This window comes from Budorcas taxicolor, chromosome X (assembly GCF_023091745.1).
Source record: "Budorcas taxicolor isolate Tak-1 chromosome X, Takin1.1, whole genome shotgun sequence".
In the NCBI taxonomy this organism is placed as follows: domain Eukaryota; kingdom Metazoa; phylum Chordata; class Mammalia; order Artiodactyla; family Bovidae; genus Budorcas; species Budorcas taxicolor.
The window spans coordinates 126,586,231-126,611,415 of record NC_068935.1 but is presented as its reverse complement, the minus strand read 5'-3'; the positions used below and the strand labels follow the sequence as shown (position 1 = coordinate 126,611,415).

The 25,185-nt window shown below is 42.4% G+C and overlaps 1 protein-coding gene and 1 pseudogene across 2 annotated transcripts in view; one reads left to right on the top strand and one right to left on the bottom strand.

The window, feature by feature from the left end:
• The window catches only part of RAI2 (retinoic acid induced 2), a 426,024-nt gene that overhangs the window by 356,915 nt on the left and 43,924 nt on the right, over positions 1-25,185 (bottom strand). The window lies entirely within an intron of this gene.
• LOC128069846 (E3 ubiquitin-protein ligase makorin-1-like) lies at positions 14,764-16,017 on the top strand (annotated as a pseudogene).

The following is a 25,185-nucleotide window of genomic DNA, read 5'->3' as shown; positions in this document are numbered from 1 at the left end:
TAGGCTGCCGTCTGTGGGGTCGCACAGAGTCGGACACGACTGAAGCGACTCAGCAGCAGCAGCAGCAGCAGCAGCAGCAGCAGCAGCTATTACATCCTTTGGAATTATCATATTTAAACTTATAAAGTGTTTTAAATATGAACTCTAAAAATGTGAGGGGATATGTAATTTTTCAAAATTCTTATAGAGGACATGCAAGCAAAAAAGATTTGGATGCCCTCCAATTTAGACCAAATTTCCTCAGTATGGTACACAGACATCTCTTCACATGGAAAACAAGATGATTTTACATGGCATTAAGATGGTCCACGGACACCACTTGTCCAATATTTACCCCCTCCTGCTTCTCTTCCATCTGCCCTTTGCCCTGTCTTATTATGAGACTCCTCAGCACTCACCCTGCAGCCCTCGCCAACACACTCTCATCTCTACCTCTTATAGTGCCCCTCCCTGGTTCTTAATGCCAATGGCTTCCTTCTCAGTATCCTTCTGTAACCACCACTCCACTTTAGTTCCAGTCCAGTCCTCTGCCTCCTCCAGTCTTTCCTTCTACCTTAAAGAACTTCTTCTAAGACTTCTCTTTCCTCTCAGCATTCTAGTCTTTATGAGTCACAGCCAGTCACCGCCTCAGCCCACCTACAATCTCTCACCCCCAGACACTTATTTTCCTGCTTATACATGGAAATAGACAAATATTATGAAGATGGTTCAGAAGTGACTGAATCTCAAAAACCACTGCTTTAAACATAATGCATGTGTATCTGAACAAGATACTTGACTAATCCCTTATTAAATCCACACAGAAAAAATATAGACACATGGTTAGATAAAAATACAGTGAGGTGGGTCCATTTATCTGGAGAGATTTGCAGTTAGGTCACTCTAAATGTGATGGAATATGATCAGAACTGATGGAGAAATACAGGCTATATGTGAGGAGAGAAAAGGATGAAGAGATCTCTGTGGGCTTGGTCATTTAGGGAAACCTATCTGGAGAAGATGGACTATGAGTTAGATGTCAGCCACTGCCCTGTCATAGCTCTGTCTCAGCTGTCTCCAAAGGTCACCCAGATGTACTGAGTTATACCACCATTCCTCAGAACTTGCACATGCCAGTCTGGGTTTGTAGATGTTCTCCTGATACTCTTCATTGAAATACCTGGAAATGATAAACCCCTTGAGTATTCAGTGACAGTCCCTGTATCAGCCAGCTATTGCTGCATAACTACAATCACAAATATTTCGGTGTTCGCAATAAGCATTTATTTCTCACACACCATTAGTTGGCCTGGGGCTTGGATGAACTAGCTTGACTTCAGCTAGAAGGCCCCCTTTCAAGCTGTAGGTCCACTGGGATTGGTTCCTTGCAATGGGCTGGGCTCTAGTTTCTCCCACATGGGTTAATTCTTGGGCCTAGGCTGAATAAGCAGAACCCAGGGGAAGCTCTTCTCATGAAGCTGGCAAAAGCATGAGAAGGAAAATAGAAACATGTGAGTTCTCTTAAGGCTTCGGTTCAAAATTGAACTTGTGCTGCTTCTTCCCTATTCTGTGGTCCAAAGCAAGTCTCAAGGCCAAGGCCAAAAATCACGGGGCAGGGAAACCCATTTTGCCTTTTGTAAGAGAAGATGCAAAATTACAAGGCAAAGGGCATGGATACAGGGAGGGATGTAGAACTGGGGCCAATTAAGCCAACTTCCCAGTATCCTTCATCTGCTTACTTGGGCCTAAAACTGAGCAGGACCCTGTGGGGCTCCTGGGCACAAAAACCTTTTTGTGTCCCCCATTTCTTGTTTGTAGGAAATAGGCTTCATTCAGCCTCCATGACCTTCTGTGAGTTCCAAACGGCAGGTTCAAACGGTTGCTAATTAGGGAACAAGGAGGATGTGGGGACAAAGGAGATGTAGTCAAAAAACAATAGTGTGAACTTGGGGCAGGATCTTGGTTCCCCCTCCAGGGATACTCAAAACAGTACTTTTGAGGTCTTCTGCAGAACTAAAATCCCCAGCAAAGGGAAGATGTTAACTACTTAATGAACAAAACCCATCAGGACCACCAAACGCCAGCCGATATCGAGACTGAATGAATGCAGGCCCTGCACACACCCTGATCCTTGTCAGCAAACCTGCCTCTTGACGACTAGACTTCTCACAAAACATCCCCCAGGCTGGGACACACAGTTTTGAGGACATTAGCCCACTGTGGTCCCCTTTGCCTGGCAAAGCAATAAAACTGTTCTTTTCTGCTTTCCCCAAACTCTATATCTGAGATTCAGTTTGGTGCTGGTATACAGAGGCCCATTTTCAGTATCAGGCCCAAAGAGCCCATCCATTTACACGGCCTCATTCTGCCTGGGTCTTGTCAGGACTCTTATTTTGCTATGCCTTACCCTGAACCCTATTCCACAGCTCTTTCCATGCCAGAGAAGTTGGCTGCCAGAGACCTGACTCCATCACCAGCTCCTTTCAAGAACTACACCTTTGTTTCTGATCCACTCCATCTCCCATGTAATTAATGTCCCAGGTAATAATGCTATCTGCACTTAACACTGATGATCAGTAATTTCCATAAGCCAAAAGTCACTTCCCTAGCAGGGGTACAGTCTCCTTATTTCCTTGTGTATTGCTAAAAATCAGAGAGGGACAATTCTGTGATGAATTCTACCTTCTCTCTTCCCTGAAGAGATTCTACCATATTTTCTGTTTACCCCACTTTTTTTTGGTCTCAGACCCTCTTGGGCCCTCAGGCATCCCCAACTTAGCATGCAGCCCCCTGCATGCTCTAAGGCCAGTGCCATTTTATAAGGCATGTGTCTTTATAAGGTATGATCTGTTGGCACTTGGCCTCCATTCCCACCTCCTTCCATGTGTCTCACTATACTAAAAAATCCAAATAGCTACATACTTTATCTTTTAGACTCCTTTGCAGCTAAGCCTCTGTACATGAAAAGGTTTCACCAATGGGAAAGAATACATGAGGCAGAGATCATCATCTTCCTGCTTTTATACCTTGAAGCAAACATATGGAGTTTCTGGAGCAGATTTCCAATGTTTATTTTCCATCTCTGTGGTGTCAAGAAGTGCACCAATGGTGGCTTCCTGGACCCTGGAGAGTGTATTCCAGCAGCAGCCTCTGACCCTCCACCTTCCTAATCATGACAGAGGTAGGATTTCTTTGGATTAGTCAGTTCTGTGACACCCTGGCAATCATTCCTCTTTGCCCAGCCCGACATCCCTGGTGGCTCAGACAGTAAAGAATCCGCCTGCAATGTGGGAAACCTGGGTTCGAACCCTGGGTCAGGAAGATCCCCTGGAGAAGGGAACAGCTACCCACTCCAGTATTCTGGCCTGGAGAATTCCATGGATGGAGGAGCCTGCCAGGTACAGTCCATGGGGTCACAAAGATTTGGACACAACTGAGCGACTTTCACACTTCACTCCAACAATATGCTAAGCACCTTATTCTCTGAACTCAAAATCTGTCTATTTAAATACTTTAAGGGGTTTCTGTTTCTAGCACTGAATCCCAATAGCTATAGCATGGTATCTCTCTTGGGCTTGAACTACAGTAGCAACCATATAAGTACCACAGATTTCCCAAAAAGAATATTTATTGCACCCCTATGAGCAGGGGTTTTCTAATAAATGCTGCCCAGACAGCATTTTTGTACTCAGCTGAGCCAAGAACAAAAAAAGCAAATGCCTTTGGAGCTTTAGTCAGCAAAGAAGGAAGAATGCATCAACACCAGGCCTAAGGGAGCCAGCCTCAGGCTGCTCCCATCCCAACATCTTCCTTTCCTTCTGCTTGGCTGCATCTTGCCATGGGGCCTCCTCAGATGCCCTTGAACTCTCCAGGCTGATGCTAGGAGACACTAGACCATTTCTGTCAGACCACATGGACAATGCCAAAGGTTAGTCACCACCCACAGATACTCTTCAGAAATTATAAGAACAGTTTCTCTGTAATAAAGACGAGGAAGGATGGGAGGGTGGAGAATGATTAATGGCCCCTTCATAGTTGATGGGAAGCAAGTGCGAGCTGCATTTTGGGTATTGATATTTTCTCACACCACGACATTCCCACATGGTAGCAACCTGGGAGATAAAAACAACAGCCTTGTTTGGGGGAAAGAAGGGGGTCTGTGTTCTTCAGTTGCTTTGGAAGAGAGCATGCATTTCAGGAAGTGTTGCCATAGGGGGCCAAACGCTCCCATGGTGTTTGGCAGAGCTGGAGGGTCTGGAAAGTCCAAAGGTGATATATTTAATAGGCGGCTCGTTTTCTTTCATCTTCATAGTAAGTGTCTAATCCCAAAGGCAAGACACAGCAGGTAAGATGAGATGAAGTCCCCATCAGACTTTGTGGCTGAAACTAAGAGGGGAGAAAGACTGAAAGCAGCAGCATGGGATTCAGCTTCTGTAAGAGGAACTGAAAGAAACGCAATGAAAGGGGAGCTGATGGGGAAGAAGGAAACAAAGGAATAGAAGCCACAAAGCAGGAAAATACTAGCAGGATGCAGACAAGGGACCCATGTCCATGGGACGTCCATGGGGAGCAGGGAAGCACTCCAGTGAAGGGAGATGAAGCTGCAGAGGGAGACACAGGGCCATGAGGAAAAACATTTCAAAATGTACCCTCTCCACAGCCACTCTAGCTGGAAGGCTTCTGAATATTGGGAGCCTAGATTAAAACAGGATGATTTTTTTTATTTTCAAGGCGAGAGACACAAAAATACCCACTAAACACTTCCTGGACACTTAGCAAAATGCTTAGAGGTGAAAAGTAAGGCAAAATAATGTTTAGATTTTTATCCCCTGACTATAAAAGTTAACACATCTATTGCAGAAAATGCAATTATACAAGAAAAAACAAATATTCCATATGTCATACCATGAAACTATAACTGCTTCTTTGCTATATTTTATTCTCTGTGCAGATTGTTCTGAAAAAAACGAGACACCCAGTATATGAAGCTATGTAATCTCATTTCATCACTCAGTTCAGTTCAGTCGCTCAGTCGTGTCCGACTCTTTGTGACCCCATGAATCGCAGCATGCCAGGCCTCCCTGTCCATCACCAACTCCCGGAGTTCACTCAGACTCACGTCCATCGAGTCCATGATGCCATCCAGCCATCTCATCCTCTGTTGTCCCCTTCTCCTCCTGCCCCCAATCCCTCCCAGCATCAGAGTCTTTTCCAATGAGTCAACTCTTCGCATGAGGTGGCCAAAGTACTGGAGCTTCAGCTTTAGCATCATTCCTTCCAAAGAACACCCAGGGCTGATCTCCTTCAGAATGGACTGGCTGGATCTCCTTGCAGTCCAAGGGACCTCAAGAGTCTTCTCCAACACCACAGTTCAAAAGCATCAATTCTTTGGCACTCAGCCTTCTTCACAGTCCAACTCTCACATCCATACATGACCACAGAAAACACGATAGCCTTGACTAGACGGACCTTAGTCAGCAAAGTAATGTCTCTGCTTTTGAATATACTATCTAGGTTGGTCATAACTTTTCTTCCAAGGAGTAAGCGTCTTTTAATTTCATGGATTCAGTCACCTCTGCAGTGATTTTGGAGCCCAAAAAATAAAGTCTGACACTGTTTCCATTGTTTCCCCATCTATTTCCCATGAAGTGATGGGACCGGATGCCATGATCTTCGTTTTCTGAATGTTGAGCTTTAAGCCAACATTTTCACTCTCCTCTTTCACTTTCATCAAGAGGCTTTTTAGCTCCTCTTCACTTTCTGCCATAAGGGTGGTGTCATCTGCATATCTGAGGTTATTGATATTTCTCCCGGCAATCTTGATTCCAGCTTGTGCTTCTTCCAGTCCAGCGTTTCTCATGATGTACTCTGGATATAAGTTAAATAAGCAGGGTGACAATATACAGCCTTGATGTACTCCTTTTCCTATTTGGAACCAGTCTGTTGTTCCATGTCCAGTTCTAACTGTTGCTTCCTGACCTGCATACAGATTTCTCAAGAGGCAGGTTAGGTGGTCTGGGATTCCCATCTCTTTCAGAATTTTCCACAGTTGATTGTGACCCACACAGTCAAAGGCTTTGGCATAGTCAATAAAGCAGAAATAGATGTTTTTCTGGAACTCTCTTGCTTTTTCCATGATCCAGCGGATGTTGGCAATTTGATCTCTGGTTCCTCTGCCTTTTCTAAAACCAGCTTGAACATCAGGGAGTTCACGGTTCACGTATTGCTGAAGCCTGGCTTGGAGAATTTTGAGCATTACTTTACTAAGTATTTTATTTTCCCATATCACTTAAATATTTAAAAAAAAACACTCTTTTGACTAAATTAATATTTCTTGTATATAAAGCTTTTGCAATTTTCTGATTATTTTCTTAAGATAAATCCCTAAAAGCTGAATTATTATGTCAATGGGAATGTTTACCTCTAAAGCTTGTATGCTTATTGCCAATTGTTTTTCAAAAATTTGCATCAATTTCCACTCTTACCTAATGTATAAAGGTGCACTTAAACTGCCTTTTGGTTTTTGCTTTAAAAAATCACCAATCTCGGACAATGTGGTGCTATTTTGCATTTATGTGAAAAAACCTGAGGTTTTGGTCCTTGTTCTGCTACATGTCTTTCAGAAAGTTTAGTTCACCTTGGCATGCCTCAGTCATTTTAGGAACACTTTAAGCTCCAATAGTCTTGAAATTATATTTTCTTAACAAAGAAAAATAATAAAAACAGTGCCACAATTTATCCAATTAGTACAATATCAAGTATTAATACTAATATTAAATGAATGCATATATGTCCGACTCTGTGAATTCTCCAGGCCAGAATACTGAAGTGGGTACTCTTTCCCTTCTCCAGGGGATCTTCCCAACCCAAGAATCGAACCCAGGTCTCCTGCCATTGTAGGAAGATTCTTTACCAGCTGAGCCACAACGAATGCATACATTACTGAAAATCTGTTAGGTATTGCGGTTGGAAGAATTTGATACTCCTGAGAACAATCACTAGAATAAGCTATTAAGGGAGGGTTTTGCATCTGTTTTGTTCACTGTTACATCACCATGCCAAAATGCATGCTGGGAACATACTGGGTGCTCTAAAACATATGTTGAATGAAAGAAAAACGACATGATGAAAGTTTTAACTAGATATAGCCAACCAATACAGCCAGTATGCCTTTGGCCCACCTGAAGGTCATCAACAGCTTTGGTGGACAGTCCCCACACATACTGGCAGATCCCAGCCTCAAGTATCTGGGTTTCTCTGCCTGAGGACTTTCTCTGGCCATAGTAAGTAGAGTCTCTGTCCATGCAGGGCAAACTAGAAGTTCTGGGGAGCTAATACCCTCATGAGTAACTCTCAGTGAGGACTGAGAGCTGACAGATAAATACGCCAACTTCCTTGCCCCTTGGTGGGATAGTTCTGAGTTATGTCCTACACAATCTTTCAGAGAATCCTTAGCAGGACTGAACCCAGTTGCCCCAGCAATAACCTTCTCCTCAGCACACCCCCCTTTGCTTGCTCCCTCCCTGTGTTTCCTGGGATCACCTTCCAAATCAATCACTTGTATCTAAATCCTCATCTCAGAGTCTAGCTTTGGAGGAACTCAAACACTAAAGTTGATGTTTGCAAACTATAATGTATGATTTGAAAATACGTCCTCCTTTGTATGAGCAACACACACTCCATTATTTAACTTCCTAGAGGCAGGAAGAGTGGTAAACTCACTAAGTGATACAAGTGAGATTTTGTGACTCTGTGCGTGTCCAGAGTAGCCTTGGTCTCAAAGCTGATTTGAGAACAGCTGCCAGAAAAGAAGGCAGGCAGCTAATTATTTTAGATAATTCAAATTAAAGAGTTAAATACAGCTCTCAGCTAAAGACGAGTCAGAATCTGTTTTCCTCTGCCCTGGGGAAGACCTTGGTACCAGGGTGCCAACAATCACACGTCACCTGTGTGAGTGTGCACAGGCAATGAAGGGGCATTTTTTTCTGAGTCCCTTCAGCTGTTATCACAGTGCTAAACATAAAGTACTTATAGGTCTTCAAGCAAGAGTGACTGCTTAAAGCACCATTTGGGTATTTGGGGACTACTATACAGCAAGTGGGGAGAAGGCAATGGCAACCCACTCCAGTACTCTTGCCTGGAAAATCTCATGGTCGGAGGAGCCTGGTAGGCTGTAGTCCATGGGGTCATGAAAAGTTGGACACTTACTGAGCGACTTCACTTTCACTTTTCACTTTCATGCATTGGAGAAGGAAATGGCAACCCACTCCAGTGTTCTTTCCTGGAGAATCCCAGGGAGGGCAGAGCCTGGTGGGCTGCCGTCTGTGGGGTCGCACAGAATTGGACACGACTGAAGTGACTTATTGTGATCCACACAGTCAAAGGCTTTGGCATAGTCAATAAAGCAGAAATAGATGTTTTTCTGGAACTCCCTTGCTTTTTCCATGATCCAGCGGATGCTAGCAATTTGATCTCTGGTTCCTCTGCCTTTTCTAAAACCAGCTTGAACATCAGGAAGTTCACGGTTCACGTATTGCTGAAGCCTGGCTTGGAGAATTTTGAGCATTACTTTACTAGCATGTGAGATGAGTGCAATTGTGCAGTAGTTTGAGCATTCTTTGGCATTGCCTTTCTTTGGGATTGGAATGAACACTGACCTTTTCCAGTCCTGTGGCCACTGGTGAGTTTTCCAAATTTGCTGGCATATTGAGGGCAGCACTTTCACAGCATCATCTTTCAGGATTTGAAATAGCTCCACTGGAAGTCCATTACCTCCACTAGCTTTGTTCATAGTGATGCTTTCTAAGGCCCACTTGACTTCACATTCCAAGATGTCTGGCCCTTGGACTGCAAGAAGATCCAAACAGTCCATTCTGAAGGAGATCAACCCTGGGATTTCTTTGGAAGGAATGATGCTAAAGCTGAAACTCCAGTACTTTGGCCACCTCATGCGAAGAGTTGATTCATTGGAGAAGACTTTGATGCTGGGAGGGATTGGGGGCAGGAGAAGAAGGGGACAACCGAGGATGAGATGGCTGGATTGGCATCACTGACTCGATGGATGCAACTCTGAGTGAACTCCGGGAGTTGGTGATGGACAAGGAGGCCTGGCGTGCTGTGATTCATGGGGTCGCAAAGAGTCGGACACGACTGAGCGACTGAACTGAACTGAACTGAAGTGACTTAGCAGCAGCAGCAGCATACAGCAAGTGGGGCTTCTCTGGTGGCTCATATGGTAAAGAATCTGCCTGCAATGCAGAAGACCTCGTTTCAGTCTCTGGGTTGGGAAGATCCCCTAGAGAAGGAAATGGCAACCCACTTCAGTATTCTTGCCTGGAGAATCCTATGGACAGAGGAGGCTGGTGGGCTACAGTCCATGGGGTCACAGAGTCAGACATGACTTAGCGAATTCAGACACAACTGAGCGACTAACACTTTCACTTCACTTTCATACGGTAGGTGCAGAAACCACTGTATATCAGCCAGGATTTTATTGCAGATAACAGCATTCTAGCTAGAAAAAATGTGAAGTATACAGAGAATTTCTGAAAGGCCAGAGAACCAGTTTAAAGGCTATGTAGTAAAAAAAAAAAAAAAAAACCACACAAATTTCACCGAGAACTGGTTTGGGAGAGACACTCCTGCCACCTCCTGGGCAGCATCATAACAGCTGGCATCACCCATCCATTAATGCTGACTCTCTCCCTTACAGCTGCTGCCACCCTTAACCTTGTGGATTCATGCAGTAACACGGCTGCTTCCACATCAGCTCAGATGCTGCCCTGTGTGTGTTTGATTGGCTGAGCCCTAATCCCTACCTGCAAAGTAGGTTGGGAATGTAAGAATCTCATCCATTGTGGAGCATTTTTGAAATACAAGAAATGTGTTTAAAGATGCTGGGTCTAAAAGGATCTCCACCACACTTCCTTTTCCATCACTCTCCAGTGCCCTCCCCTACTGCCATAACATCAGGTCCTATCTCTGACTGCCTGTGAGCTCCAATTTATATCTGCTGAGTTGGTGACCTCTTAATACAGGTTACATACTGAGCATCCTGTGAGACAGAAGAGGTTAGAGGAAGCGCCTCAAAGGGTGATAAAATTCCCAGGGGCCATGTGATCAGGGCCCCTGCATATATTCAAGGACACATCCCTGCTACCACCCAGACGAGTGCTGTTCCAACACAGATAGGATGAGACACAAACACATGCCACACATGAAATTTACATTTTGCTAGTTCCCACGTTAATAAAATGGGAAAAAAGTGAGATTTATTTTAGTAATACATTTTATTCAACCTAATGTATCCAAAAATATTATCTTTTCAACAGGCAATCAGTTTTGAATAAGATATACAATCTTTTTTTATGTACTGAGTCTTCAAAGTCCAATGCAAACTTAATATTTATGGCGGATCACAATTCGGACTAACCACATTTCAAGGGCTTAAGAGCCTCATGTGGCTCATGGCTCCCATACTGGACAGTGCAGGACCCTTTGGAGATGGCAATGATTGAATTGTGTCATCCTCCTCTTCTTCAGCTGCAAGCCGACTGCCATACTTGTAGCCAGGGCAGCCCTTCAGAGAAGAGACATTTATACAATGCACTGTTAAGAAGAGCTGCATAGTTCTGTTTAGGAGTTAAGCAGAAAAGTTTCTCACTCCTGGTCTTCAGTTATCCTGGCTCCATGACCAGTCTACAACCCTTTTTCTTCTCTATTCTCACCCACTGTTAAGTACCACACGGACTGGGGACATGAGGGAGACAGGCAAGGCACCACGTCGGGTGTAAAATTTAAATGGATGTCAAAAAACTCAATCAAGATAAATATTTTAGTACAATATTTCTATATCAAAATTAATGCAAAAATTCATGATGAATATCAAAATTTTAAATAACAGGCTCCACTAGGGTTGAGATTGGGACCAGGTGAGGAGGGTGGGTGGTGCAAGTACAAGGACTATTCTTCCTTTTTCCTTTGCTTCAAGTGGTTCTCAGTGTCATTAGACAATGGGGCCACTTTTCCAGCACTTTCCTAAGTTTTTGATATACTGCTGGGTAATAAATTAATGAGCAAAAATAAGTTCTTTCTGAATAAAAAAGTTCTTTATTATTTAGGCTCAAATTCAATTTTAATGAAAAGCAGTAGTAATGTATTGCTTTGACACAATTATAATGAAGACCTCACTGGAATGTTTCTAACTTGACAAATTGATTCTAGAGTTTACACTGAAGAATAAGCAGGTGAGAATAGTGAACAGTGAACAAGAACATGTAAAAAAGAGTTGTTTTTATTGTGTGCAAAAATTTTAAAAGAAAGACCTGTCTGACTTCTGCTTCTTGGCTGGGCAGCCCTCAGCCGGGGCTCCCACACAGTCAGGCCTCAGCAGCAGCTCTTCAGGGTGGGGCAGATCATACCACAAGGGAGGCCTCTCCACTCCCAGATTTGCTCATATGAGGTAAGGAGTAGTTAAATAGTCAGCACAAGCCTTGAAGGGGGATAAAAGGAAAAGAATGTTCCTAAAGTGCAGCCTGTGCCCTGAGGAGCTTGTGAAACCATGATGTAAATGCCAACAGTCTCACCAACAGATCTTTAATCTCTCTCTCCCACCCCTAGACCACTCCCAGGACCTGGCCACCTTGTCCCAGCCCCTCTTCTAGCAGCATCTATTAGGTCACTTCCATGGCTGCCCACACTACTACTCATCTTTATCTCTGCTCATAATGCCCGTGCTCTCCCTCACCTCACTCTCTCTCTCACTCACACGTCCCACATGTGCCCCCACTCCCCTCTTTCTAGGTTCATCTGTCCCAATCAGTCCATTTGTTTCTCTTTCTCCCTTTCCTATCACTCATGATGCATGTGCATTCACAAACACACATTTGCCAAAATTCTTTACTTCAGGGTCCCCTTTCTGCAGAGAGTAGCTTGGGGTAGAGGGTCTGGAAGCTGAAAAAAGAGCCTCTAGTGGGCATCTACCAGGCTGCAAGCTTAATGAGCTGGACTGTCTGGGCATGTGCAGGGAGGGCTGTGTGAGAGCAGAGGCCTCATCAGATCAATGGCACTCTCTCAGCTGCTGAGAACCATATGCATCCTTGGGTTGTGTGTGAGGGTGTTGGTACTGAGCTGCCTTGTCAAAGGATTTCAGTGACAGGAAAGGGTCTCTAAGAATCAACTCAGCAGAACTTTGAAACTGAAAATTCAGTACCACTCTGTCAGTGGAAGGCCAGGTCCGTGTCCAAAGGTCACACCACACCCTCATTTTCCCAGCACTAGAGGTAGAGATGGAACAGGAGACAAAGAGTTTAACTCTGTCCTATAGATGGTGTCTTAGTCCACTCAGGCTGATATAACAAAACACCAGAGACTGTGTGGCTTATAAACATAAATTTATATCTCACAGTTGTGGAGGCTGAGAAGTCCAAGATCAAGGTACCGGCAGATTCAGTGTCTGTTGAGAGCCCACTTCCTAATTCACAAATGGCCATCTTCTCTCTATGTCTTCACAAGTTGGAAGAGGCAAGGGGGTTTTCTGCAGCCTCCTTTATAAAGGCACTAATCTCATTCATAAGGGCTTTGCTCTTCCCAAAGGCCCCACCTCCTAACACCATCACATTGAAGGTTATGGCTTCCATTATATGGTGGCAGGGTGGGGGGCAGGTGGCACTAGTAGTATTAAATAACTCGCCTGTCAGTGCAGGAGACATGAGACATGGGTTGGATCCCTGGGGTTGGGAAGATCCCCTGGAGGCGGGCGTGGCAACCCACTCCAGTATTCTTGCCTGCAGAATCCCCATGGACAGACAAGCCTAGCAGGCTACAGTCCATGGGGTCGCAGAGAGTCGGACATAACTGAAGTGACTTAGCACGCACGTGGACACAAAGACTGAGACCATAGCAGATAGGTACCCATTGTCTTCCTTTCTCCTTTTGAGACAAGGGGGCTTTTCCTTTGGGAGTGGTCTCTGGCTTCCAGCTTCCTGGTCTTTTTGAAACTGTACTCTGGCATTCTGGCTTCTCTTCAGGAAGTATCCCAGGCCCAGAGGCACAAAACCTTGTGGTTGCAGCTTGGACCTCCTCTGACTTCAGTGACTAGGACCCTGGGAGTAAGACCCTGTGTTCACAGATGGACCCCATCCCTCTGAAGCTGCACTTATGAGAATGCCCCCATGGGTTCTGCCATGCTGCTTTCCCCAGTTCCTCCCTCTGCTACTTTTCTCCTTGTACCAGACTCTGTGACACAGCCTTGATGCTCTGGGTACCTTCCTGCCTCACCCACAGTCAAGGCAACAATAGTACTAAAAGTTTATCCAAGAACAACTACTAGTTAACATATAAGCAGTGTACTTCCTGGGAAGAAAATGTCACTAGTTTGTTAAACAGGTCTTCTTGGTCTCACGGGATTCATCTTCCATTGTCCTGCATTCCCCCAAAGATAAATGGAACTTTTCAGAACTAAGAACTTTCTGAGCCCTGTGCTAGACCTTTCCTATTCCATCAAAGCTTCCCTATCATGTGTTCACAACATCAGGATTTTACACAGAGTCTTATCAACTAATTAATAAAGCAATGATTTTCTTTTTTAATTCTTTTTATTTATTTAATGAATTTATTTGGCTGTACCAGGTCTTACTTGTGGCATATGGGATCTTAGTACCCTGACCAGGGATCGAACCCAGGCACCCTGCATTGGGAGCATGGAGTCTTAGCCACTGGGTCACCAGGGAAGTCCCAAAGCAATGATTTTCAAGTTGATCTGTATGAACATTTGATCTGCGTTTTTTACCTATATATAAAATTCTTACACTATTTTAAAAGCCTACACATTCCAGTGAAAGTGAAAGTGAAGTCACTCAGTCATGTCCGACTCTTTGCGACCCCATGGACAGTAGCCTACCAGGCTCCGCGGTCGTTACAAACAAAATGGCACCGCCATTAATATGCACAATTTTTTGGCTCTATCTCCTAAAGCATAGGAAATAAAAGCAAAAAATAAACAAATGGGACCTAATAAGACTTAAAAGCTCTTGTACAGCAAAGGAAACCATCAACAAAATAAAAAGACAACATACCGAATGGGAGAAAGTATTTGGTAACAATATGACTGATAAAGGGCCAATATCCAAAATATACAACAGCTCACACAAGTCAATATCAAAAAAATAAGTGACCCAATTAAAAAATGGACAGAAGTTCTGAATAGACATTTTTCCAAAGAAGACATAGCTGTACATGAAACATGTACATGAAAAGATCCATATCACTGTTAATCATCAGAGAAATGCAAATTAAAACCAAAATGAGATATCGCTTCACACCTGTTAGAATGTCTATCATCAAAAAGAACATGAATAACAAATGTTGGTGAGGATGTGGATAACCCTAACCCTCATGCACTGTTGGGGAGAATGTAAATTGGTGCAGCCATTGTGGAAAACAGTATGGACACTTCTCAAAAAACTAAATCTGCCACATGACCCAGCAATTCCAACTCCTGAGTATATACCCTAGAGAAACAAAAACACTAACTCAAAAAGATCCATGCAGGATGGTATTTCAGAGACCTAGTCTGCTATCACCTCGGTCTGCTGGCTTTCCTGTTCCTGACCTCAACATTTCATCTCTCAGTTTATTGGCCTGCCATCAGCAAGCAGATTGAACTTGGACTCGATGGAAAGGAGGAACACTAAGAGATGTAGAGATGGGTTGGCAAGAAGGGATATCACTGTGAAGACTGAGAGACAAAAGGCACGAAAAACAAACCAGAAACCCAGACGGTATTTCATGCATGGGGTTTGTAAGGAAGGAGACAACTGTCGCTACTCACATGACCTCTCTTGACAGTCCATATGGTATAGTGTGCAAGTATTTTCAACGAGGGTACTGTATTTATGGAGACCACTGCAGATATGAACATAGCAAGCCACTGAAACAGGAAGAAGCAACTGCTACAGATCTAACTGAAAAGCCATCCCTTGCTGCTTCCTCGAGTCTCTCATCAGTTGGACCAACTGTTGAAATGAATATGGGCAAGGCTGAGTCAAGAAATTCAAACTTTGCAACTGTAGGAGCCAGTTCAGAAGACCGTGAATGCCATGAAGTTTGTTCCAGGGCAGCCCTACTGTGGCCAGATTACCCCTTCCTCCACTGAAGGACCCCTGCAGGGTTCAGTGACCAAGGAAGACTCGGAGAAGGAGCAAAGTACGGTGGACACTAAGAAGCAGTTCTGCCCCTGTGCCGCAGTGGGGGAGTGCCACTATGAGGAGAACTGCATATATCTGCATGGAGACACGTGTGACATGTGCAGGCTGCAGGTCCTTCATCCCGTGGATGGTGCCCAGAGGTCACAGCATAGAAAATCCTGCATTAAGGCCCATGAGAAGGACATGGAGCTCTCACTCACAGTGCAGTGCAGCAAGGACGTGGTATATGGCATCTGCATGGAGGTAGTCTACGAGAAAGCCAACCCTAGCGAGCACCACTTCGGGATCCTCTCCAACTGCAACCACACCTACTGTCTCAAGTGTATTTGCAACTGGAGGAGTGCTAAGCAATTTGAGAGCAAGATGATAAAGTCCTGCCTAGAATGCCAGATCACATCTAACTTTGTCATTCCAAGTGAGTACTGGGTGGAGGAGAAAAAGAGAGAAGCAGAAACTCATTCAGAAATACAAAAAGGCAATGAGCAACAAGGCCTGCACGTATTTTGACGAAGGCCATGGGAGCTGCTCATTTGGAGGGAACTGTTTTTACAAGCGTGCGTACACTGATGGCCGTCGAGAGGGGCCACAGAGACAGAATGTGGGAACATCTAGCAGATGCCAGGCCCAATGAAGGAACCACTTCTGGGAGCTCATCGAGGACCAAGAGAATGGCAACCCTCTTGATGATGAAGAGGAGGTTGTCACCTTTGAGCTGGGTGAGATGTTGCTTATGCTTTTGACTTCAGGTGGGGGCGACAACCTGACAGACTCTGAAGACGAGTGGGACTTGTTTCACGATGAGCTGTAAGATTTTTATGACTTGGATCTATAGCAGCTTGGCGGGGCGCGTGCACTGGTCTGCCAAGCCTCAGACTGCAGCGGGCCTCGGGGGCAGTGGCCATGCCTGGGCTGCTCTCCTAGGCAGGCCTCTCAGCTCCAGGTGCTGTCATAATCATTTTTACCCAGGGCCTGTCTTCTCAACCCCCTACCTTTCCCCAAGAAGTATTTTGTTTTCTCTGTTTAAAAAAGTTACAAAAATAAATCTGAAGGTTAGTTTTTTTGTAACATGAATTTAACTGTCAGACAGTTAGTGTAGGTTTGTCGCTTCATGATTTCCACCAGATCCACACAGTTCGAGGGGAGCATTTCTGAATTTCCAGGACTCATTTTTGAGGACCCTGGGTTCAGAAGTAACAGCACTGGCTCCTGCTTTGGGGGTCTAGGAATCGGAGTGATAGGTGAAGGAACTGAACTGTAGCCTCCTTCTGCTCTAGACTTGGGAGGTGGGTACTTGGTTTCTGGTGACATCTGCACATCTGTGTTTTCTGTCTGGTCCCTATCCTGTTATCCCCCGCCCTGTGCACTCGTCCTGTGGTTTTCGGTCTCTTGTTTCATTGCACACAAGTAATACTCCTGGGTAACCAGAACCAGGTGTGAATGTATTTGAGATTCTTACCGTGTTTAGCGTGATAGGAAAATTATGAAAGAACACATATAAAATATTGGAGTTGAAGAATATTTCTTCAATAAAATATTGAAGAAAATAATGCAGAGTTGGAAGCTGACTCAAGGCAGATGGTCTTTGGATGTGTGAGTGCGTGACAAGCTTCCCATCCCTGCACAGACGCAGTGTTTGTAGCCTTAGTGAAAAAATTTAGTTTAGTGGTTTCAGCCTCGCCTGGCAAATAGATCTTAAAGGACAAAGCAGTTTATTGGTAGCTGTTAATAGAGCAATGCTAGCTCTGTCTGTATAAATAGAGAAATGGGCTTAGCCACAGAAGTGCAAACTATATGGTTATCCCATGTATTAATACAACCTAGGGCTTGAGTCCACACTTGTGTTTAATGTTGTATGATCTCCTAGAATTCTCAGTCCAGGCACATTTTGACAAAACTTTGTCCTCATTTGAGGGGTTTCTTGTCAGGTTTTTGTGTTCCTTTTCTGTGGGTGTTTGCCTCATTCCATCCCCGAGTTTTGCAGCTAGGCAGTGTGATTCAAAACTATGTTCTAAGGTGTTTCCTATAGTGGAGTCATTGGTTGGCACTATAGTAAGTCAGGCTTTTCCACTAAAAGGGGAAACAGAGAGTGGTAATTCACAAGATAAACTAATGTTAAATTGTTAGAATAATTCCTTGATTGGAATTTTTACCTTTGTGTTTTGTTGTTCTCTTTCCTGAAAATAACTTGGAGGTGCCCCAGATGTGTCCATCTACTGCTCTGATGCCTCAGCTATCACTCATTCTTTTCACTTGAAGGAAAAAAAAAAAAACAGTAACTGTTGCAGAGGTCTCTGTATTTTGCAGCTGCCCTTTTTTAAGATGCACTTTTCCCAAATAAAACAATTTTTAATTCCCCCCCACACACACACACAAATACATGCGACCCCAATACTCATAGCAGCATTATTTACAATTGCTAAGATATGGAAGCAGCCTAAGTGTCCATCAACAGATGAATGGACAAAGATGTGATATATATATTTATACACAATGGAATACTACTCAGCCATCAGTTCAGTTCAGTTCAGTCACTCAGCTGTGTCCGATTCTTTGTGACCCCATGGACTGCAGCATACTAGGCTTCCTTGTCCATCACCAACTCCCAGAGCTTGCTCAAACTCATGTCCATCGAGTCGGTGTTGACATCCAAACATCTCATCCTCTGTTGTCCCTTTCTCCTCCTGCCTTCAATCTCTCCCGGCATCAGGGTCTTTTCCAATGAGTCAGTTCTTCACATCAGGTGGCCAAAATATTGGAGCTTCAGCATCAGTCCTTCCAATGAATATTCAGGACTGATTTCCTTTAGGATTGACTGATTTGATCTCCCTGAAGTCCAAGGGACTCTCAAGAGTATTCTCCAACACCACAATTCAAAAGCATCAATTCTTCGGCACTCAGCTTTCTTTATGGTCCAACTCTCACATCCATACTTGACTACTGGAAAAACCATAGCTTTGACTACATGGACTTTTGTTGGTAAAATAATGTCTCTGCTTTTTAGTATGCTATCTAGGTTTGTCATAGCTTTTCTTCCAAGGAGCAAGCATCTTTTAATTTCACAGCTGCAGTTGCCATCTGCAGTGATTTTGGAGGCCAAGAAAATAAAGGCTGTCACTGTTTCCATTGTTTCCCCAACTATTTTGCCATGAAGTGATGGGACCAGATGCCATGATCTTCGTTTTCTGAATGTTGAGTTTTAAGCCAGCTTTTTCACTCTTCTCTTTCACTTTCATCAAGAGGCTGTTTAGTTCCTCTTTACTTTCTGCCATAAGGGTGGTATCATCTGCGTATCTGAGAGTATTGATATTTCTCTTGGCAATCTTGATTCCAGCTTGTGCTTCATCCAGTCTGAAGTTTCGTATGATATACTCTGCATATAAGTTAAATAAGCAAGGTGACAATATACAGCCTTGACATACTCCTTTCCCAATTTGGAACCAGTCCATTGTTCCATGTCTGGTTCTAACTGTTGCTTCTTAACCTGCATACAGATTTCTCAGGAGGCTCTTGCCTTGGGAACCCCATGAACAGTATGAAAAGGCAAAAAGATATGACACTGAAAGATGAACTACCCAGGTTGGTAGGTGCCCAATATGCTACTGGAGAAGAGTGGAAAAATAGCTCCAGAAGGAATGACAAGGCTGAGCCAAAGTGAAAACAATGCCTGGTTGTGTATGTGACTGGTGATGGAAGCTAAGTCCGATGCTGTAAAGAACAATACAATAGGAACCTGGAATGTTACATCCATGAATCAAGGTAAATTGGAAGCAGTCAAACAGGAGATGGCAAGAGTGAACATTGACATTTTAGGAATCAGTGAACTAAAATGGACCAGAATGGACGAATTTAATTCAGATGACCATTATATCTACTACTATGGGCAAGAATCCCTTAGAAGAAATAGATTAGCCCTCATAGTCAACAAGAGAGTCCAAAATGCAGTACTTGGGTGCAATCTCAAAAACAACAGAATGACCTCTGTTTGGTTCCAAGGCAAACCATTCAATATCATAGTAATCCAAGTCTATGCCCCAACCACTAATGCCAAAGAAGCTGAAGTTGAACGGTTCTGTGAAGACCTACAAGACTTTATAGAACTAACACCAAAAACAGATGTCCTTTTCATCATAGGGGACTGGAATGCAAAAGTAGGAAGTCAAGAGATACCCAGAGTAACAAGCAAGTTTGGCTTTGGAGTACGAAATGCAGGGCAAAGGCTAACAGAATTTTGGCAAGAGAATGCACTAGTCATAGCAAACACCCTCTTCCAGCAACTACTCAGCCATAAAAAAGAATAAAATTGTGCCATTTGCAACAACGTGGGTAGACTTGAAGAGTATTACGCTAAGTGAAATAAGTGAGAGAATGACAAATACTGTATGATAACACATATGTGGAATCTAAAAAAATAAAACTAGTCAGTACAAAAAAAAAATAAAGAAACAAACTCACAGATGCAGAAAACTAGTGGTTACCATTAAGGTGAGGGAAGATGGGAGGGACAAAACAGGAGTGGGGATTAAGAGGTACAAATTATTATGCATAAAATAAATAAGCTGCAAGGGATATACTGTACAACACAGAGAATATAGCCAATATTTTATAATATTTATAAATGGAGTATAAAATAGTGACTTTTCTTACAAAGTAAGAATGGACTTTTCTTACAGAGTAGAATTTACAAACTGAAATAAAAATATAAAGTAAGATCATTTCTTAGGCAAAACACAAAACCTAAAAATGATTCACAGTCTCTTCCCAAGTAATGGGTCAGGCTGCCTCTTGCATGTTACTGTGGGAACACTCACCATTTAACGACCCACAGAAAACCTGACTGTAGGGTTTACACAAGGTGTTGTACATCTGTAACTTACATGATACATCCAACTATACCCCAATTTAAAAAAATATATTCCAATAGTTATTTTAAAAAAATGGCACCACCGTTAACATGCAGGTTGGACATACCTTTCGGCAAACTTTAGTGCCTTATTGCTGGCCCTAAGAGTTCACTTGAGCTTCTTGTGAAAGAGTCCTTGATTAGAAAGTGAATGCCTAATGAGACTTAAAAACTCCCCAGTCCTATACACATCTGCTCACATGCCCAGGGGGACACAGAGCTGAGCCTGGGTGCTTTGCACTCAAAAGCTTGTCACAAAAGTACACATGAACACCAAGAATTAAAGCAGTGTGTTTCAGGAATAATCACTGAAAATGAAAATTCACTTTGGGGTTTTCTTTTCTGCGCTTCATTAGCGTGACTGTCATCTGGACAGTTAGGAGCATCCACATTGCCTTGAGGACTACTGAAGATGGAATGCAGAGAGAAGATGATCAGATACTACTGCTCAAAATAAGAACTTGAAGTCCTCAGGAAAAACAACAATGATAACAACATCATTTTGAAGGCGAAAGCAGGACTGGTTGAAAAGAAAGTCTCTTAACAGTAAGAGAAGGGCAGCTTTCACCCTACTCACAAAGGTAGTTTTGTTACTGCAGTACAGCCTATCCTATCTTGACTAATGTAATATTTGGTGATAGAAGGCAAAGAGCTTACTGCAAGCAGGAGGCAGATGTCTATAAATGTTGCCTGAAGAAAGTGTGCTCGAAAGTGATAAGGTAGCTTTTACAAGAGTATATCCTCACCTCAAAGCCAGGCACCTCAATTTATGAAGCTGCACGCAAAAGAACTTAGTCAAAAAAAAGAAAAAGAATATTCTTCCTTTCAGACATTTTCTTTTTGGTGTATGGCTCAAAATTTATGTCATTTGTCATTTAACATTCCTTCACACAATTTAAATAGAAGGTAGGTACTATTACAAAGCACAAAACCAAGGAAGGCCAAAGCATAAAATCAACCTCTTTTTGTCCTTAAAGTTTACTATCAGATTGGAAGAAATTCTTAAAACCCTACAGCTAGCTCTTCGTGCATATCATGAGTCTATCTATTTTTTTCTTCTAGAATGAATCTTACTTGCTTTGAGTCTCTTCAGACAGGTAAAAAACACTATAAGAGACCATGTAGTTTTCCTGATCAAATGTGCATGGATGTTCCAGCACTTTGCAATGCACTTTGTTTGAACTTTAAACTCATTTCAGTTTCTGGTTTTACTATCAGTTTTTTTCCCTCCATCTAATTTTCTCCAAGTTTCTATTCTGTTCAGGGAACAACTGCGAAGTTGGTATGCAGTTAAAATTAAAACCTGCCACTTCCCGCATAAAATATGTAAATAGTGCAATGCAGTTTGCATTTTTAAAGACAGCAACTCCAAAGTCTCTTAAGTAGTTTTTCTCTTAAGAAAAACCAGGGATTAATTTAACCCAGTGACCTCCAACCCTTCACATTCCACAGGATTTTTATTCCAATTAATGGGAAGGATTAAACATCTACATGTTTGACTTCTTTCTATTATCTGCCATTCAGTTGACTTATTATTTGCATTTGTCATTTAACATTGCCATCTGAATGAGTCCCTTAATCTCATTCTTCAATTTCTATGAAAAGCAACCAAAATGGAAAATTCCTTCTGACTCCTACCTTGGAAAAGAATGTACTGGTCAGCATTATCGGAATCAGACTGTGGGGAAGTAGGCTGGGCCCCACTTTATAGTTATCTTGACTCTTGGGTGTCTAGTTGACACACTAGAGCCTCAGGTAGATGCTGAAGAACTGTGAGACTGTTGAGGAACTTTATCATTTTGCTGATATGGTTTTCTGCAATTAGAATTATAATAATACATCATTTTAAAGTAATGAGAATAAATGCATTTGTTTACTGATATGCACAAACACTAATGTCTATACCTACATTTCCTCAAGTCTTCCAAATTTCTAGGGTCACTCTATTCTTTAATATCAAATGTTTTGAGCTCCTGAATTATTCAGGTTAAACTACACTATGCTACAGAAATGAATTAATTCCAAATTCTAATAGAGATTATTTCTCATTCACACAAAATTCACTGTAGGTATTTGAGTTGAAAGGCTTTCCCTGGTGGCTTCTCTTTGAGTGGTGATTCAGGGGGTCCAGGTTCTCTCTACCTTATTAAGCCTATCATCCCCTATATGCTTTTTTAAATTTATTTTTAATTGGAGGATAATTGCTTTACAATGTTGTGTTGGTTTCTGCTATACAACAACATGAGTCAACCATAAGTATACATACATCCCCTCCTTCTCAAACCTCCCTATATGCTTTGGATCCTCTAAATGTAGCTGACCAATGAATGCAATGAGAGAAGAGCACATAGGATTGGTTTAGGGACTTGTGATACCTACAAGGACAGCAAACAGTAAGCACAACTTAACTCCTAGCCAGATAGAACATAAAACCTCACACTAGAGGCCAAGTTACCTAGTTCTTTTTACTCATTACATCACGTCTGGCTTTCTACAAATAATTACAAGGCATTCGAAAAGACAAAAAAAAAAAGTCTAAAACATAAACCAAGCATCAGAATCAGGCTCAGATATGGCAGAGATTTTGTAATTATCAGACTGGGAATTTGAAGCAACTATGATTAATATACTAAAGGCTCTAATGGCAAAAGTGGATAACATGCAAAAGCAGATGGAAATGTAAGCAGAGAGACAGAAATTCTGGGAATCAAAAGGAAATGCTGGAAATTAAAAACACTATCAGAAATGAAGAATGCCTTTGATGGGCTCAGCAACAGATTAGATATGACTAAGGAAGGAATCAGTGATATGTTAATAGAAACTTCTAAAACTGAAATACAAAGAGAAAAAAAAGAGCATAATATTCAAGAACTATGGAATAATTACAAAAGTGTCATATATGCATAATAGAAATACCAGATGGAGTAGAAAGAGAAGAAATATTTGAAATAATAATGACTGAGAATTTTCTAAAATTAATGACAGGCATCAAACCACAGATTCAAGAAGCTCAGCTGCTGCTGCTGCTGCTGCTGCTGCTGCTGCTGCTAAGTCGCTTCAGTCGTGTCTGACTCTGTGCGACCCCACAGACGGCAGCCCACCAGGCTCCCCCATCCCTGGGATTCTCCAGGCAAGAACACTGGGGTGGGTTGCCATTTCCTTCTCCAACGCATGAAAGTGAAAAGTGAAGGTGAAGTTGCCCAGTCATGTCGGACTCTTAGTGACCCCATGGACTGCAGCCTTCCAGGCTCCTCTGCCCATGGGCTTTACCAAGCAAGAGTACTGGAGTGGGGTGCCATTGACTTCTCTGCAAGAAGCTCAGAGAACACCCAAAAAGACAAATATTAAAAAATCTATACCTAGACATTTTGTATTTAAATTGCAGAAAGTAAAAGACAGAAAAAACATTGAAAGAAGACAAAGAAATAAAACACTTTACCTACAGAGAAGTTAAAATTCACAACAGACTTCTCTTCAGAAATCATGCAAGCAAAAAGAGAGTGGAATGAAACATTTAAAGTGTTGAAAGAAAAAACCCACCAACTTATAATTATGTATCCAGTCAAATTATTCTTTAAAAGTGAAGGAGAACTAAAGAATTTCTTAGACAAACAAAAACTGAGGAGGCTTCCCTGGTGGCTCAGTGGTAAAGAATCCACCTGCCAATGCAGGAGACATAGAGTTGATTCCACATGCCTCAGAACAACTAAGCCTGTGTACCACAGTTACTGAGCCAGTGCTCTATGGCCCAGGAGCTGCAACTCCTGAGCCCATGTGCCACAACTACTGAAGCCTGAATGCCCTAGAACCTGTGCTCCTCCACAAGAGAAGCCACTGTAATGAGAAGCCCATGCATCACAACTAGAGAAAAGCCCACAGAGCAATGAAGACAGCACAGCCAAAAATAAAAATAAGTAAATATTTTTTAAAAAGAAATTGAAGTTTATTGCCAGTAGACCTACCTTGTAAGAAATGTTAAAAACAAAAGTTCTTCTAAAAGAAGAAAAATGATATAGCTCAGAAAGGCAGAACTACATAAAGAAGAGTGCAATAGAAGGAATAAAGGTAAAATAAAATATTTTTATTTTTCTAATTGTTAATTAACCTAATACACAACAGTTCATAATAACTGTAAGAAGCAATGCATTCAGCAAATGTAGCTTACAAATAAATGAAATGAGTAACTCATTTCAATAAGGGATGGTAGGGAGGAACTGTGAATACTCTGTTAGAAGGTTCTTATACTACTGTGAAATGGTATAGGGTTATTTGAAAGTTGATGTGGAATAGTTGTATATGTTGAAAACTCTAGACCAACCACTAAGTAGAAGTTATAAAAAAAAGAAGTACAATTGATATGCTAAGAGAAGAGAGAAAATGGAATCATAGAAAATGCTCAATTAAAACAAGAGAAGACAGAAAAAGTACAAGATCAAACAAACAAAGGACAAGAGCAATGAATAAAAACCAGCAACAACTAGGGGGATGCTACTGGTATCTAAAGAGGAGAGTCCAGAGATATTGCTAAACAACTTTAAATGTACAGGAAAGGCCCCTGCAACAGAGAATTACTCAATCTAAAATGTCAGTAGTGACAAGGCTGATAAACTCTGTTATACCAATTTCTTATCAACTCCATGAATTATATATCTGAAAATTTCCTTAGTGAATATGGCAGAGACAGCTAGCCATATGATAAAATTCATTCATTTGCTTGCATGGTATAAAAAAGTTCCTAGAAAATTGCTTCTCAGCCAGGTACTATACTTCCAACATCTAGGTAGAGCCATATGGCTAGTTTTTGACAAAAGAAAGTAAGCAACTGTGATATATGCCTCTTCTGAGCTCAGGTCATTGGGAAGCAAGTGTGCCTTCTCCACCTTCTTTTCTTTCACATGGTTGCTAGCTAGATGAACAGGGTTAAGTGGTGGAGTCTTATGCCTTATAGGACAGCAGAGACACAAGATGGAAGGAGCCTGGGTCCCTGAATGACTGCATGGAACACTGTCTGCTGACCAGGAACTCTCCATGCACAGTTATGAAGGCAAGAAATAAGTTTTAGTATGCTTAGCTACTAATATCACAGTGGCTTAGTCTAAA